Source organism: Hoplias malabaricus, chromosome Y (assembly GCF_029633855.1).
Source record: "Hoplias malabaricus isolate fHopMal1 chromosome Y, fHopMal1.hap1, whole genome shotgun sequence".
Taxonomy (NCBI): domain Eukaryota; kingdom Metazoa; phylum Chordata; class Actinopteri; order Characiformes; family Erythrinidae; genus Hoplias; species Hoplias malabaricus.
Window position 1 is genome coordinate 70,924,823 of NC_089820.1, and position 17,550 is coordinate 70,942,372.

Consider the following 17,550-nt stretch of genomic DNA (forward strand, 5'->3'; position numbering starts at 1 on the left):
TCACAAGCTCAGAATATTTATGACCCTAATTTGATCCCATACATTTGTCTCTGTCATACAAAAAAGACTGCTTTCAACTATTAATCCAGAATTAACTTTCACCTTTTCCACATCAGTTATTTTCATATTCAAATAATCCCTCCCTTCAGAATGCTTTTAAAACACATTTAAGTATAAATTTGGATACAGTAATCCCTTGCTACTTTGCAGTTCATCTTTCATGGATTCGCTACTTCGCGGGTTTTTTCCAGGGGGCTTATGGCCGCTATATCGCGGATACTGAGGGAAAAACTAGGAAAACCGTGAAAGATTAATAGCATCTTTACACATCTGAGTGAAATTTACTGACGCTAAATCACAGCTTAGGAATGCCTCTATTAAAGAAACTGGTGGGATATCACATGTAGTTCCAGCTGAAAAACATTATAGAACGACTGTTTAATGCAAAGGGTGGGTTGTTAACAGTAACAGGGAGGGGTTTGAAAGTCCAAACACTCGTTAAATATATCACAAAAATATCTTTCCTCTACTTCGCGGAAGTTCGTTTTTCGCAGGTGGTCTTGGAACGCATCCCCCGCGAGGGATCACTGTATCACAACTTTACTGGGGCTTCAAATTAATTTGGCAAAGTTCCCTTTGGATGTTAGTACTGTCCCTGCACTTTTGAAAAAAAAAATAATTGTATGCTTTATTTCTTTCTGTGTCCTAATACTCAGTATTTTGCAAAATGAAAAATAAACAAACAAACAAACAAAAATCCCCATCAAATAAGCAGGTATGCTCATGTATCCTGGAATTATGCAAAAGTCTTGATCATTATTAATATCTGCAACAACAGTAGTCTGTGAAGCAAGCTGCAGCTTCCTACTGAACAGACCCAAATCTACACCGCAGGAGAAATGCTAGCACAGGCTTCCAGTTTATCGTTACACTTATATAGCGCCTTTCTAGATACCCAAGGACGCTTTACAATCTACACTGCTCAGATTCGCTCAATTCACACACACACACACTGGCGAGAAGCGGCAGCCAAACACGCACAGCATACTCTCAACCAGAAACGACCGTCCACCTGGAGGACTGCATCGGGCACTAGGATTTCACCCAGGACAGAGCGCCAATCCATAACTGGGCACACACACATTCACACTCATTAACTCACAAACCAGGACAGTTATTACAGAAGCCAATTCACCTACCCTCCATGTTTTTGGACTTTTGGAGTTTCCGTAGTATACCTGAATATTCCAGTATACCTGAAACTATGGATACTGGAAGCCTGTGCTAGCATTTCTCCTGCGGTGTTGCTATCAGTGTGTGAAGAGTGGGAGAAGAGGGTTGCATTGACAATCCAACACAATGGGCAGCACTTTGAACACATTTTATAAATGGTCAGAAACTTGTAAATAACTCATAATGAATAAAGTTACAGGATATAAAGTTAAAACCAAGCACACCATTGTTTTTCTTGTGGAATTCCCAGTAAGTTTGATGTCTTCCCATTGAAAAAACAAAAGTCGGATCCAAAATGGCAAACTTCAACATGGTCCCCTCCCATCTTGAAAAGTCCCCCCCCCCCCCATATACTAATGTTCCACAAACAGGAAGTTAACATCACCAACCATTCCCACTTTATTAAGGTGTATCCATATAAATGGCCCACACTGTAGAATAGTTTCACTCAAATATGGATTTGGGCAACTAATTCCACCTCTGGTGCACAGCATACAGTTTTAAAGATGAGGAACTGGATGTATATGTTTGCTCAATCTGCTTGATCTCTGGCATAGGTGAACCCTGGAGACCAGGAGATGACCAATCTTCAAAGATGATGGAGAATATGTCTCTGGATAGAGAAAATATGGACGTCGTTGAGCAAGGAGAAAATAAGGCGTGAACTCTTTCACTGAGCACTTAGTTAGTTCTATACACACCATGAAATATAATGATGTATATTTATACACATCCCTCACCTTGCGATGGAACGGTGCCCCCTACAGGGTGTGTTCCTACCTTTGCACCCAGTGATTCTGGGTAGGCTCTGGACCCACTGTGGTACAAAATTGGATAAGTGGCAGGGAATGAATGAATGAATGAATGAATGAATGAATATACAAATCCAGTATAGAAAAATGTCCTACTTTTATAGAGAGTGAGACATTCACTACATGGTGTCAGGGAATGAATAATGAGACATAGCTGGCACTATAGAGAAATGCCCCAAGGATGAGCTTAAAAGGAGACCAGGAGTTCAGTGAAGAAAGAGAATTCCTGGGTGAAGGTATTGTTTGTGACCCATTCTCTTGTGTTTTTTACAGATTCCATCTAAGGCGAGGAAAAGACCTTCCTGCCCTGACTCTGATGACAGTTGCAAACCTTTAAAATCTCCTCGTGTCCGTCATGAGCAGGGCTCTATACTTCCCAAACCCTCCCAACTTAATAAATTTAACTAATAATTTTTTTTTTTGCCATGGCCTGAGGTTAGAAAAGCGAGCTTGAAGCCGAAAGGTCGCTGGTTCAGTTCTCAGGACTGTCAAGGGTAAACGACAATCATGGCTAAAGTACCCTTGAGCTAGGTACCTAACCCCCAAAATGCTCCCCAGGTACTGAGGTGGGTGGCAGCCCCCTGCTCCAGTTTTGTGTGTGTCTGTAATAAAGTTATTTCTTCTTCTACTTCTTCGTCATTATTTTCCATAAGATGTGTCATTTTCACTAGAGGGTGTCAGAGACCAGACTGTGTGCTGCTCTCTCCTGGACATAAAGTAAAAATAAGACTTAAAAATACTCCCTGCTCTTAGACCGTTACAGCCTACACTTATGGAGCTGGTGTTTTGATGAAAACTACTGTTAATAAATAATTGAATTTGAGGCGGAAATTAACAGGAAAAGTCCAGCAGTAAAAGAGCTGAGATACGTTCCTCTGGGACAGCTACGTTATCTACTTTGTGAAAAAAATTGTCATGGTTCATCCAATGATTCCACTGAAGGGTACTGATTAGGAGTTCCAGCTTCTGTTCTTCTGGAGAGGCTTGGAAGATTCCTGTGAGGATTTGATGGCATGGTGTGAATGTGGTACTTCACTGATATCACATGGTTCATCAGAAACAGCCCAGTGCTGAGGACATTTTCAGTGTCTGCAGTGAGTGCCCCATAAAGGGTGTCCATGGGAACATTTTCTCAACTTAATTTTGCAGCAGGCTTTTCCTCAAACTCAAAGGCATTCGTACTTTCACCCACTCCCTCAATTTTTTCCCAGTACAGTCAATGAGAGTCAAATTTAATAACTCAATACTAAAGTAACTACATCTATTCTTGTAGATGTACAAGAATATGTCATGTCATCCGGACCAGACAGGACAAGGATAACCCAAGTTGTTATCAACGCTCCGTTCAGAAGCCTGCATCACTGATGGTATGGGGTTGCATGAGTGCTTGTGGCTTGGGCAGCTTGCATGTCTGGAAAGGCACCATTAATGCAGAGAACTATGTTCAGGTTCTAGAACAACATATGCTCCCATCTAGACGTCATCTCTTTCAGGGAAGACCCTGCATTTTTCAACAAGGTAATGCCAGACCACATTCTGCAGCAATCACAACATCATGTCTACGTAGGAGAAGGATCCGGGTACTGAAATGGCCAGCCTGCAGTCCAGAACTTTCACCTATAGAGAACATTTGGCGCCTCATAAAGAGGAAGGTGCGACAAAGAAGGCCCAAGACGATTGAACAGTTAGAGGCCTGTATTAGACATGAATGGGAGAGCATTTGTATTTCTAAACTTGAGAAACTGGTCTCCTCTGTCCCCAGACGTCTGAGTGTTGTAAGAAGGGGGGATGCCACACAGTGGTAAAAAATGGCCTTGTCCCAAATTTTTTGGGATTTGTTGACCCCATGAAATTTTGAAATAACATATTTTTCCCTTAAAATGATACATTCTCTCAGTTTAAACTTTTGATCTGTGATTTGTTTTCTATTCTGAATAAAATATTAGATGTTGGCAACTCCACATCATTGCATTCAGTTTTTATTCACAATTTGTTCCAAGAAGAAAGTCCCAACTTTCTTGGAATCCGGTTTGTAGTTAATAGGCTTCCAAGAGACTATAGAATATTTATGAGCATTTTGGCCATTTGAAGTCATGGTGAGGCAACACAACAAAACAAGCTGTCATACCTATCGAGTCTCCCCACCACTCTATGAACCCTCAAGACAGAGTGGACTTCACTTCCCATGATTCCACTCTGCCCCAAGTTCCTGTCACATGCCTGCGGTCAGCCAGTCAGGAGTGGCTTCCTCGTTCATCATCCCATGAGTTCTAATCTGTGTCACCTGGTTAACTCAGTTAGTGTGTGTGTATATTAGGACAGAGTGTTACTTGCTCTTTGCGAAATATTGCCTTTGGTCGCATTAGGAAATACTGAGCTCCTATCTGTGTGCTTCTATTGTGTTTGTGCTTACTGTGTTATATCCTAGTCTGCATTGGAGAAGGTTCTGCCAAAATCTTTAGTTTGGGATGACGTTACTCACCAAGAAGCATTCACTATGCCATCCAAGTCACGGCACCAACTGTTAGAAATTCAGCATTGAAGAGTCAGGAGACTGGAGTTCGGCGTTGACTGGAGTTTATTTACACACACACAGGATCATGTATGAGTACAGCTGGGTGATCTCAGTCTATCTCAGGATGATCTGAAGTTTGGAAACTGTAGGTTCAGAGGTCTCCTCACATACATGCAGAAAAGCATGGGCACAGCTTGGTCTTCAGTTTGTCACCAGTTCAGTCTATAGTCAGTTCATTCTGTTCTCAGTCCAGTCTGACACCAAATATTTTAGAAGGGCCTTATATACATTGGAGAAATGGAGGAAGGGAATCGGAGGAAGAAGAGGAGTTTGAGGTGGGGTAAGAGCATTGATGAGAAGAAGGACAGGGAGAAAGGGGTGTGAGAGGAGGGGTATCATGTAGGGGGGGGATGATTGGTGGGAATGAGGGATGGATTGAGGGGTATAACAAATTGTCACACAAAGCTGCAAAAAGACCATATAGTTTCTCTCATGGGTGAGTGACTGAGTTAATGTGAGTGAATAAGTGAGTGTGTGAATGAGTGTATAAATGAATATGTGAATCAGTGAGCATTTAAGTGAATGAATGAGCATGCAACTGTGTGTATAAGTGAATATGAGAGTGAGTGACTGAATGAGCTATTGAGCTCATGTGGGTGAGTAAGTGAGTTTATGGATATGTGGGTGAATGAATGAGTGAGTTCATGAGTATGAGTGAGTGAGCAAAGTTATTCTGGTGGCCTTTAGCCAGTACTTATATATGCAGTGCTTTAAGATAAAAAAAGTAATTGAATGATATTTGTAGAGTTTTTATTTTCATGTGGTGTTTTATTGAGTTGGAAACATAAATAATATTATAATATAAGTGTTGTTTCAACACAATTTCCTGACTCACCTGAACTCAATAAAACACCATTCCATTAAATACTAAAAAATCATTTCTGGCAACTCAGTTATTTGTGTTGGACAACGCCATTTTCTCATTCAATTGCTTCCTCCCACCCACGCAGACGACATGGATTTTACCTGAGAAGGCTGCTTCAGTTTGCTCCACACACACCTTATTGTGGATAAGGCACAAAAAAGCTACCAGTGTGAGGGTTATAACCATTTTCATCACCCAAATAGGTGGTTTATTTTATTGGTGTGTTTAGGTTTGCCCGTTTTTCTGTTGCGTTGATGGTCTGTGTTTGGTGGATATAAGCAGAATCAGCCAGCTATAGCTTTCCTTAACTCTGTAAGAGAGTGTTACAACTGCCAACAACACTTTCATGACCCTCAGGTTTTTTTTTCTACTTAATTATTAACTTGCTTTGATGTGCAACAAGTTAAACAGAGGGAGAGGGACCCAGAGGAGAGAGAAGTTAAGTTTCTGATGCTGTTTTTATGAATGTTCTCATGTTTTTGGATCATTGTTTAAATTGTTTCACACTCAATTGACTGAAATGGAGCCTTATAACTGTGACATTTATACAGTAAACATAACATTTTTTACTGTTTCATGTGAAAGATATGAGATGTGATCACAGTACGGAATAAAGGTAAACACACTGCTGAATATCATTTGATGGTGACATTTTTTAAGTTCATGTTTTTATAAAAATGCGTTTTACTGTCTGTCAAAGAAACTCACCGTACTCAAAACACATTGTTGGATCACTGTAATTTTACCAGAAGTTGACACAACTCAAAAAGACAGTTGCAAAATTTTGCGTTGATTTTTTACGTTGACCCAATATTTTATTTTTTTGAGTGTGTGAGTATTTGGGTGAGTGAGTTTGTGAGTATGTGGGTGAATTACTGAATCAGTTTGTGAGTGCGTGTGAACGGGTGAGTATGGGTTAATGAAGGTGTATGCGAGTGTGTGTATACATGAGTATGTGAGTCAGTATGCGAATGATTGAGTGAACATTGGTGGGAGAATATGTGAATGAGTGAGTGAGTGTGGATGTTTGATCTGGGTTTCTTTAATGAGAAATTAAACATAGCATTTATGACTGAATGTGTATTTTTCATAAACACAAGGACACCACAATATTCACAAACAAATGGTTACATTCTGGTGGACGACTATTCTCTCACATGAAAAAAAAAAGAAGTCAAATAAAGATTGATCGTTAAGATAAAGTGATTAAAAAACGTTATTAACATATTGCTACTAATACAGTTCAACATCATTTACAGTGATTAGGGCCCAGATTCAGATGAGAGAGGCCTCAGAACATGATGTGATCATTAAGAGTTCTGTTTAGCAAGTAGCGCACACTTCACAACAGAAACTGAATTCATTGTTTTAGCTGAAATATCATATTATAATTATGTAATAACATATAATAATATCTTGCTATTAGTTTTTTACTCAGTGTTGACAAGAGAGGAATTGGTTCCACTGCTGAGTCCTGCTTCCTCCTGATGGTTCTTCTTCATGTTCCTTGTGTTCACATCGGGACCTGGACAACTGTTTTGTGTCGACTACATCAAATTTAACATAACAAATTTAAATAGAATGTAAACATACTGGTCCCTACTAAAACACACTATTAAAGGAGCAATCATTTTATAGCACTGAAGAATATGGCATGATGTTTAAATAAATGTATATATTCATATAATATTTATAATTTTTAGTTTGTTTACTAGGGCAGTTTTAATTTTACACCCCCACCCCAATCATTAATTTTCAATTCCATTAGCTGTTAGCTGAACCCCTGCCATCACAAACCATGACAACAGCTCTGGGAGAGTGAGGACAAGCTTCTTCAGAGACATGTGATATCAATTTTGCTCTGCTGTAAATGGAGCACCACTGGACTGGCCCGTGCACACATGGTGACCCCTGTGACTCAGGAGATCCATGAGGGTAGTCATGTTTAAGTAGGTCAAGTTTCATTCAGGCCACTAGGTGTTAGTATATTAGTTGTTTCATAAGATTCATTGATTCATTCATTGTCTGAAACAGCTTATCCACTTCAGGGTTGTGGTGGGTCCAGAGCCTACATGGAATCACTGTGCGCAAGGCAGGAACACACCCTGGAGGGGATGCCCATCCTTCACAAAGTGGACACTGGACACTTTTGAGTCGCCAATCCACCTACCAACGTGTGTTTTTTGGACCGTGGGAGGAAACCGGAGCACCTGGAGGAAACCCATGCAGACACAGGGAGAACACACCACACAAAATGGACACAGAATGAGTCCAAGACAAGACCCGCTGAACCCCCAGTGATCAGGTGAGTTGAAGAACACTGATGATCTGGTTATAGAGGCCCTTGCTGAGGGGTGGGACATGTCTGAAAGCATGTGAACAGTACATTCTTTAAGTTGATTGTGGCAGTAGGAAAAACTGTTGTAAATATCTGGTCAACTTCAACAGCAGCCAAACTGTGATGATCATAATCTTGTGGTCAGAGCATCTTACTAAAATTAGGCCAATGAAGGACAAATGATCATCCAGCCACAGGGTCAAGGGCACTCAAGACTCACTGGTGCCCAAGAGACTGAAGGGGTCAGCATGGTCACATGGCAAATTACAGTCCATTATTAACTCTTTCAGCAGTGGGTGCTACAGCAGCTCTTCTGTTAGATTGCGTCTAGGCTTTTCCCATTATATATCAGTGAGCCTTGGGCGCCCATGACCCATTCTCCACTTCATAACTAGACCACATTTGTCAGGCACTAACCACAGCATTCCTGAAACACTCCACAAGTTCTGCTGTTTTGGAGGTGTTCTGGCCACAGCCTTTTGACCATATCTATTTGGCCCTTGGGAATATCACTCAACTACCTACATTTACTTTTTAAATCAAATGATAAACAATGATACAGTTATATATAGCCATTGTTAACATTGTTATATAAGATGCATGTTATTTGCATCATAGTTCAGGCCAAATAATAGAACAACAGTATAAGTTCAGCTGTCATTATATTAGTCACTGCCACCATTAAAGTCCCCTTATCAATTACAGATAGATGGTTGTGGGTATAATGTTTTCAGCTGCTATTAATTCATTTGTTAATGCGCAGGGCCCCCCACAGGATTCACACGGGGAGGTATTAGCCTCAGTGCTGCAGTGACACAGTGACAGGCTAATGATGAGGTAATAACATGATAATAACATGCTAAATAATATTACACTGCACTGATTTAATAACAAATGGGGAAAATTGAGCAAAAGTAAAGAATCAGAGCCATTTGCCTGTTCAAGGGAAACTGAGCAGATATTTAAAAAATTAATATTATTCATGAGACATCAGACCTCCCACAATGAAGATGTAAATATAGCATTGTTCAACACTGTATGTGATCATTTGTTTGGAATGAGTAAAATAATAAAAAAAAAATCAAAAAGGCAATCTGTACCCCAACTTCTTCGTGATACAACAGTTATGTCTTATTGTCTTTCTAATATGCCCCATTCATACAGATGTATACACTCAGTGTTGGGGAGATGAAGGAACACTGCATCACTGTGAACGTCCAAAAGAAAAAGAATTCTAATGGAAGGTAAGGTCTAGTATACAATATATTTCATTAATTACATTGAAAATAGATCTGAACTTCTTTATCACTAAACATTTTCCACTTAAACATAAAGGAATTATCTACACGTCTAGAACTGGTGAGAATTAAAGGAATGCACTAAAAACCCCAAGACCTCTCTAAGGTAACTGATGAATTTATAATTTGTAATTTATCAGTTACCTTATTTTTATAATTTATAATTTGGCTTTTAGTGCATGAAAAGGTCACAAATATTGTGTAATAATTCTGTAAATACTATATATATATATATACATATAAAACTCTTTCTGTATATATAAATATTATTAATTGGTCATTAATTAAAAGTAAAAAAAATATTAACATAATCAACAAAATGTTGTCATGTGCTTCAAATTGACATAGACATTGCTTCGCCTCGTCACAATTCAAAATTTGCTTTGCTGCTTGCTGTGGAGCGGTTCCTAAGGTTTGTTTAAGATCTATTTATGTGTTATTTTGAGTTAAACTGCTGTTCTAACATTAAATATGACGACGAGCACATTTCGATAACCTAAATATACTTTGTGTTTTTAAACTAGATGCTAGACTACATGTCTATACAAGATTCTACGAATGTAGCATGTTTAGCTAACGAAGACAAACGCTTGTTGCAAACTTTGTAGGTTTACCTTGATAGAAGGAAACATAACGAAAATATCCTTTGGCATTACTCTTTAGTATTATTTAAACATTAGGAAACTTTTACAATTAAATTTTTTTTCTTGCCGTGAGCCAAGTGGCTTGCTGTGTCATTACCTTGTTCATTTTTTTACAAACACGGTCAAACAAAGCAAAAACAATTCATAGATGTTTAGTTTATATACATTAAATACTATCTCTCGGAACAATAGAAACATGAACAGGAATATAATAAACATATCCACTGTGATTATTGGTTGTCGTAATAACCATCAGGGATCAACCAACAACAACAAAAATAAAAAATAAATAAATAAATAAATAAAACACAGCGCCATTAACAGGTAACTTTTCCCAAATATTTGTGCATCATTTCAACAGAAATGAGAGACATGGGTTACACAGAAATCTTTAATTCTACTCTGATTCATTTCACAATGTAAACCTGTTTAATTTGTGGTTCTGTTATCGTAACCGAGCAGCGACCACTACTGCACACACTGTTGTGTGTATGTAAATGTGATAAAAACATTACAAACGGGAGCTATATGAAACTTTTTAGCTGCAACTCATATTTTGCAGTAACCATGAAAATGTTTTCAAGATATCAACTTTTTAACCTACTTAAAAATTCCTTTTTTGCACATTTCTATGCAAAATTTACACAGTATATTACCTTTAAATATTTTTAATCACAATAACAGAGTGATAATGAATCCACAGAGCTCTCTCCAGGTCTGCTCTCAACACCTGCCCACAGTGTTTAAGACCTGAACTAGACACTAACAGTATTCTACTAACAAAAGAGTGCCATTAGTCATATTTATTTAACATGGACTGAAGCTGTAAACTATTATGTTTTCTCTAAGAGTGGAATACAAGGTGTTCTATCAGACCACTGCTCTATATTTTTGTGTCTGTGGTGTGTTTCTTAAAAAATTATACTTGTTTATTGTATTCTTAACTAACCAGTTAAATAAACAATACGTATAAAATATTAAACAAATAACAGCTCTTAAATTCTGTTTCTCTTAGATTCCAAATATGGATCAAAGTGGCCAAAGCTATGAAGAACCAATGGAGTATGAAGAACAAGGGCAAGTGCAGCAGGTAAAATAGGCACTTTAGATTAATGAAACTGACTCCATCACCTGTCATCACACTTCACAAACAAACTATTTCACTCAGAATGTCTCCCCTGTTGAGGTTTGCTAAATGTATTAGAACACTTTCATGTATATTTTGATATTTAAAGTCTTATATTTGTTAGATGCAGAATTTAGGTTTTCAGATACAAAAGTTAGATCCAAAATGGCCGACGTCAAAATGGCCGCCATGGTCACCACCCATCTTGAAAATTCTCCTCCTCCCATATACTAATGTACCTGCTTGTATTAAGCAGGAAGTTAATATCACTAACCATACCCTTATTATTAAGGTGTATCCATATAAATGGCCCACCCTGTAGTATATATATATATATATATATATATATATATATATATATATATATATATATATATATTTTTTTTTTTTTGGTTACAACTCTTTTTTTATTTCAGATCCCTATTTTTTTCCACTTTCAGATCTTTGTTCTTTAGTTTCAGAATTTTGGTGCGATTCTGCCATGAGAGGGTGGCCATCAACTGAGAGGAGTGTGGTATAATGATTCACAAGCCAAGGACCTTCCTCACTCTATGAGAAAGATCACTGAACACTCGTGTTATTTGCAGTATTCAGTGAAAACCATTGACTTTAGTTAAAGTGAAGTTATGCTAATAACATAATTTTGGGAGTAGGACCATGCCCGAACTCCTCCTCTCAGCCCTATATATACCCTGCAAATTCACGCCATTTCTGCGACAGACAAACTCGCCTCATTTAGTTCAGGAGACGGATCTTGACTCGACTGCTTCACGACGTCTGCTTGCTCCTCCGCTCATTCCTGCTGATCCCCATATTTGGAGCCATGTTCGGCCTTTATCAAGCCCACCGAGCCTCCTGTTTTAAACTCGCTCCTGCTAAACAGCTATGGGACTGCCCGGTATCTGAAGTAACGTACGGCCGTTGTCACGCCTGCAACCGCTTCAACGGTTCTATGCTCTGCTGTCTTACCCGCTCTGGATCGGTGCTCTGTTCTCCTGCTTCTCCTCCCGCTGCATTCGGCCTCCCGAGTGACCCCCCGCATATCACTCCAACGCTGGCGAAAGGCTTCGAGCCTCCCCTTATCTTCATCTTCGGCTACACTGCTACGGGACTGCCTCGTGTTTTGGGGAACGCGAATCTATCGTCGTCACGGGTGCGGCTCCACATCTACGAGCTCTACAGCGCCTTGAGACTCCCATTTCCTCCTCTCCGGCAGAACAGCCTCGGCGTTCCAACAACGTGCTCTGAAACAATGGCGTCGCTCACTCAGCTAAAGAGAGAGAAACCCGTCTGCCGGTGTAAGGATCCCCTGCGCAGCAATGCGATGACATCACAACCGTCTATCTCCGACGCCCCCTGCTGGAGTATCCTTCGTCTTCCCGTTACCCTTTCTGGTCGTGTCTAAGCTGGAGACATTAGCCTCAATGTCTTATAGTCTTTGCTGTCTCACATGTCGGTGCCTTAGAGGGCTGTTTTGATAATAATATAATTATCTGAGCTGAATTGGATAATGGCTTAGAATCTGCATTATTTATGCACATCTCCCATGCAGTAGTTTACCTACACTGCTGGCCAAACTGGTCCTATCTGAAATGTTGGAAAAAAAAAAAAAAGAGCAAAGCAGGCAGCATGTTTAAGCCTCCATTCCAAACCGGCTCCTCTTTCCATCTGAATACTACCTTGATTGACAGCATCGCACCCATTTGGACAGCCCTCCGAGTTCATTTCGTTCTCTCTTATCTTCTCTACGCATCATCCCACCCCTCCCTTTATCATCCCACCCCTCACCCTTTTTCTTCCTCTACATCTGTCTCTACGCATCATCCCACCCCTCCCTTTATCATCCCACCCCTCCCCTTTTATTTCTCTACATCTGTCTCTACGCATCATCCCACCCCTCCCTTTATCATCCCACCCCTCCCCTTTTTCTTTCTCTACATCTGTCTCTACGCATCATCCCACCCCTCCCTTTATCATCCCACCCCTCCCCTTTTTCTTTCTCTATATCTGTCTCTACGCATCATCCCACCCCTCCCCCTTTTTCTTTCTCTACATCTGTCTCTATGCATCATCCCACCCCTCCCTTTATCATCCCACCCCTCCCTTTTTTCTTTCTCTACATCTGTCTCTACGCATCATCCCTCCCCTCCCTTCATCATCCCACCTCTTCCCCTGTTGCAGCCGCAGCTGCATGCCTCAGACCTTCTAGCTCGCACCCCTCTATAGGTGCTGCGGCGGGCCTGTCTCCTGTCCAGCGCTCTGACCACTCAACGCGGTCTACTCTTCGTAGGTCTACTCTACGCATCATCCCCCCCCCCCCTTCATCTTCCCACTTTTTCCCCATTGCAGCCGCAGCTGTATGCCTCAGACCTTCTAGCCCACACCCCTCTATAGGTGCTGCGGCGGGCCTGTCTCCTGTCCAGCGCTCTGACCACTCGATGCGGTCTACTCTTTGTAGGACTACTCTACGCATCATCCCACCCCTCCCTTCATCTTCCCACTTTTTCCCCATTGCAGCCGTAGCTGTATGCCTCAGACCTTCTAGCCCACACCCCTCTATAGGTGCTGCGGTGGGCCTGTCTCCTGTCCAGCGCTCTGGGCACTCGATGCGTTCTTCTCACTGCATGGCTTCCTCATTGCTGATTCATTCTCTTTCCACCCTCTTCCCCTGCTGCTGCTCTATGCCTCATACTTTCCAGCTCACACCCCCTCTATAGGTTGCTGTTGCGGGCCTGCCTCCTGCCTGGTGTTGTGGGCATTCTATGCAGTTTCCTTGTTGCACAGCTTCCTCACCCTAGATTCGCTCCCATCCGATCGTCTCATTCTCCCAGCCTCTACATCAGCAGCTTGCATATTTCATGGACGCTCATCCCAACCTCTTTAATTTGCGGCCACGCCATACCCCGCCTCTAACATTACAATTCTCATTTTTCTATTTATGTGCTGCTGCAGACCCTCATCCTGACTCCTCTGCTGATGTGCTTCTCTGAACCTCCGGCTTCCAGTTTATACTCTCTTTTAAGATGCTGCTGTGGACTATCGTACCAGACCCTCCTCTGTGCTGCTTTGCTGCTCACACTCTACAGCTTCTAACTCCTGCTCTGTTTTTAGGTGCTTCGGTGGACCTTCATCCCCCACTTCTTACTGCTGCACTACTCAGAGTCCCTGACTTTCCAGCTCATCGTCTTCCCGGGTGCCGTTACAGGCCATGTCCTAATCCTCTGCTTTGCATCTGTCCCGCACCCTGCCTCTTCCTTTACAGCACACCCTCTCTCCTGATGTGGACCTTCATCCTAATCCCCCTCCCCTCGTGGTTTCGCTGCATCCTGCCTCTTCCTTTACAGCCCTCCTCTTTTATGCCACAGACCTTTGTCCCAACCCCATTGCTTTGCGGCCACACCGTTCCAGCTTATGCTCTCTCCCTAGGTTACCTTGGACCGACACTTGATGCCACCTAGGGCACCTGTTATTTCAACACCCTCTAGGCATCTTCATTATCTTGTAGTCAACTTTCTACATTGCCACCTTGCTTGAGCACCTCTGCACTTTTTGGATTTTCCTCTTCCAGAGTTTTCTCCGGTGTGACAAAATACCTTCTTTCTATCTCGCTTTCCTGCGGTGCTGACCTTTTTGGGCTTCTTAACTGGCCTCATCTGTCATCCCTCTAGATCACCATTCCGTTCTCGATTCTCTCTATGCCATTGGAAAGCACCACCAGGGCAATACTCAAATTACCAGTCACACTAGAATTTCCGTTATCATAATCAACAAAGGACATTCAACTTACTCATGCTATTTCTCTACAGTCTCACATGACATTCAGTCATACACCAGTTTATTAAAGGTAGTTAATTCAAAGACTCACTAACCCCTTCATTTCACCTAAACTCAATCAGGACACCAATCAAACCCTTGACCGGAGTACCTGAACCTATCCATTCTGTAGCACTTAATGACCAGCATTCCTGTACATTTTTGGGGGTCCGGCTTCATATGCATTCATAAGCCGCCCTGAACTCTTCCCCAAAAGACTTCTTAGTTTGCCTCACCATTTCAGCCTCTGCGGGCGTGATCTGTACTAGCAAAATATTCTGTATAGTGAGCTCTTTTAGACAACATTCAGCCCCAATTGCAGTATAAGAGCGATAAACTGCCAGATTGTGTAGTTCCACAGCCACACTTTAGTTTCCCACCAGCACTTTGCTGGCGATCCATCAGAACAAGCTGCAGTGACCAGGTAAAAAGTAAATTAATCTGGTTTTGTTGCTGTGTGTTTTCCTTTATATTCTGTGCATTTACACAGCATTTTATTTACATGTGCCTTTCTCACTGTTAAAACACAGAAAGCAGCTATAGTACCACAAAAAAGCACCACATGGGGCCCCATATAATAATTAATAATAATAATATACATTATAATGTATAATAAAATAATTTTCATCCTTGATTTAATTAAATTTAAGACTATATATAAATGGAAATTATTGTGTTCCAGCCCCCACATCGGAAGTCACCCTTTTTGCACTGATATATGTTTACAAAACTCTCAAATTATTAAAAAAAATACATGTAGCATTACTAAAAATAAAAAAGAAATACAGTGGTAACAGTAATAAAAAAGAAATAAAAAAGTTTTAAGTGATTACACACCTTGAAGATGAGACGACTGGCTGGAGGAGAGTGTAACACATGCACTGGCTGTGTATGACGGAAAGTGGTTGTGGGTTGAGTAACGGAAACTTCATGGGTGAACGTGTATTCCTGTTATCTTGTTTGAACTTCCCCATCACACCCCTCCCTTTTTTTGATTTAAAAACATCATGTATGAAAACTTTTAATAATATCATTGTAAGAAAATGCAAAAGATAACATCAACCATAGACTAGCTGGATATCATGCACTGAAAAGTGAGCACAATATGAGGAATAGTAAAATAAAAATTGTAAACCGATTGAGTGATTAAATGAGGGAGTAAAAGTCGTAACAAGGTTTTCGTAGGGGAACCTGCGGAAGGATCATTAACGGTGACCTGGCCATGGTGGGTGCCCGTCCTCCATGCCAGTAGCCACTCGGTCTTTAAGCAAGGCCAAATCCCCCGGTGGGTACCTTAAAGGTATGGACCCCAGACACCTCGTACCTTTCGTCGTCGGCTAACGTGAGTCTCCCTCCGGGGGGGACGGAGCGGGCCGACCTCGGAACTCGGGGTTCTGGGAGGACGGCCTTTGGGTGCATAGGTTGCCGGCCACCACCCCGCTCGTAGACGGACCGTATAAATAGTCTAAGACCCGTGCGTGAGTTGAAGGGGCTGATGAGCCCTGGATGCGGAACACAGGTGAGATCTCCACCCAGCCTCACCCTCCGTGGGGACTTGGGAGCGCACCACTGGGCCCGCTCATCCCCTCCGGGGGGAGAGCGTGGCTGGAGCGCACACCAGGTACAAACTTTAGACCGGGACCCGTACGCAAGCTAAGTCAAACTTACCCTGATGGCCGTGCGCGAGTTGACGGGGCCCAGAGAAACCCCCCGAGGCGTGGACCGGCGCAACACCGGTCTTAGTGGGATCTTTCAGATTTCCCCCTTGCTGGGGACTTGGAAGCGAACCACTGGGCCTCGCTGGAAACAGCGAGATTAAGAGCGCACGCTAGCCATCTACACCCCCGGGTGTCTTGGTCTCCTAACACGTAAAGGGAAGGTCGGGCACCACCGAGGCGATCCATCTGGATGCCAAGCCGGGTTTAATGACCCCCAGCCCAGAGTCACCCGACCATAAAATTCCCTTTGTTCATGAATCCCTTCCATCTCATCCAAGGGACGTGAACCTAACCTAAACCCTTAAATTCTGTTGTTCATAAGGCTGTAACCCAAAGTCCCGTCCATAAGGGCGGGCAAAATGATACAACTCTTAGCGGTGGATCACTTGGCTCGTGCATTGATGAAGAACGCGGTAAACTGCGTTAAATAATGTGAAATGCGGAACACAGATCATCGATATTTCGAACGCACATTGCGGCCGCGGGGGTCCATCCCGCGGCCACGCCTGTCTGAGGGTCGCTTTACCCATCGATCGGTCTTCCCAGACCACGGCTGGAAGTTCGCAGGGCCTCCACCTCGGACGGCCCTTCGTCTTCCTAAATGCAGACTCGGTTCTTAAACCACCGTGTGGCGAGAGCTCCGGATGTAGGGAGAGCCAATAGGTCCAGGTCCCATCCATCATCGTCTCTCCCCGCTGGGCTTCCCGCCGTCGGAGGGTGGGCACCGTAATACGGCGAGTGGCTGGGGGGTTCGCACCCCGCAAAACAGCCTCGTAGCGCGACCTCAGATCAGACGAGACAACCCGCTGAACTTAAGCATATCAGTAAATGTAGCGTACGGAAGTCCGTTTAGTCTCGGTGCGGACGTGGGACCAAGTTTTGCAAGGAAGTGTCTTCCATAGATAGTGAAGGCCCGGTATCATCCCGCATCCCGCCGGGTAGATCGGGCTTCCCGGAGTCGGGTTGCTTGTGAATGCAGCTCAAAGTGGGTGGTAAACTCCATCTAAGGCTAAATACCGTCACGAGACCGATAGCGAACAAAGTACCGTGAGGGAAAGTTGAAAACAGTACTTTGAAGAGAGAGTTCAAGAGAGCTTGAAACCGTTGAGAGGTAAACGGTCGGGGGAC

General features: G+C 42.4%; 1 non-coding gene across 1 annotated transcript; it reads left to right on the forward strand.

Annotated features, from left to right (window-relative positions):
- Positions 1-16,788: 16,788 nt before the first annotated feature.
- On the forward strand, positions 16,789-16,942 carry LOC136679841 (5.8S ribosomal RNA). Its single transcript, XR_010796624.1, has one exon. It is a non-coding gene; the product is annotated as a 5.8S ribosomal RNA (ribosomal RNA).
- The last annotated feature ends 608 nt before the right edge of the window (positions 16,943-17,550 follow it).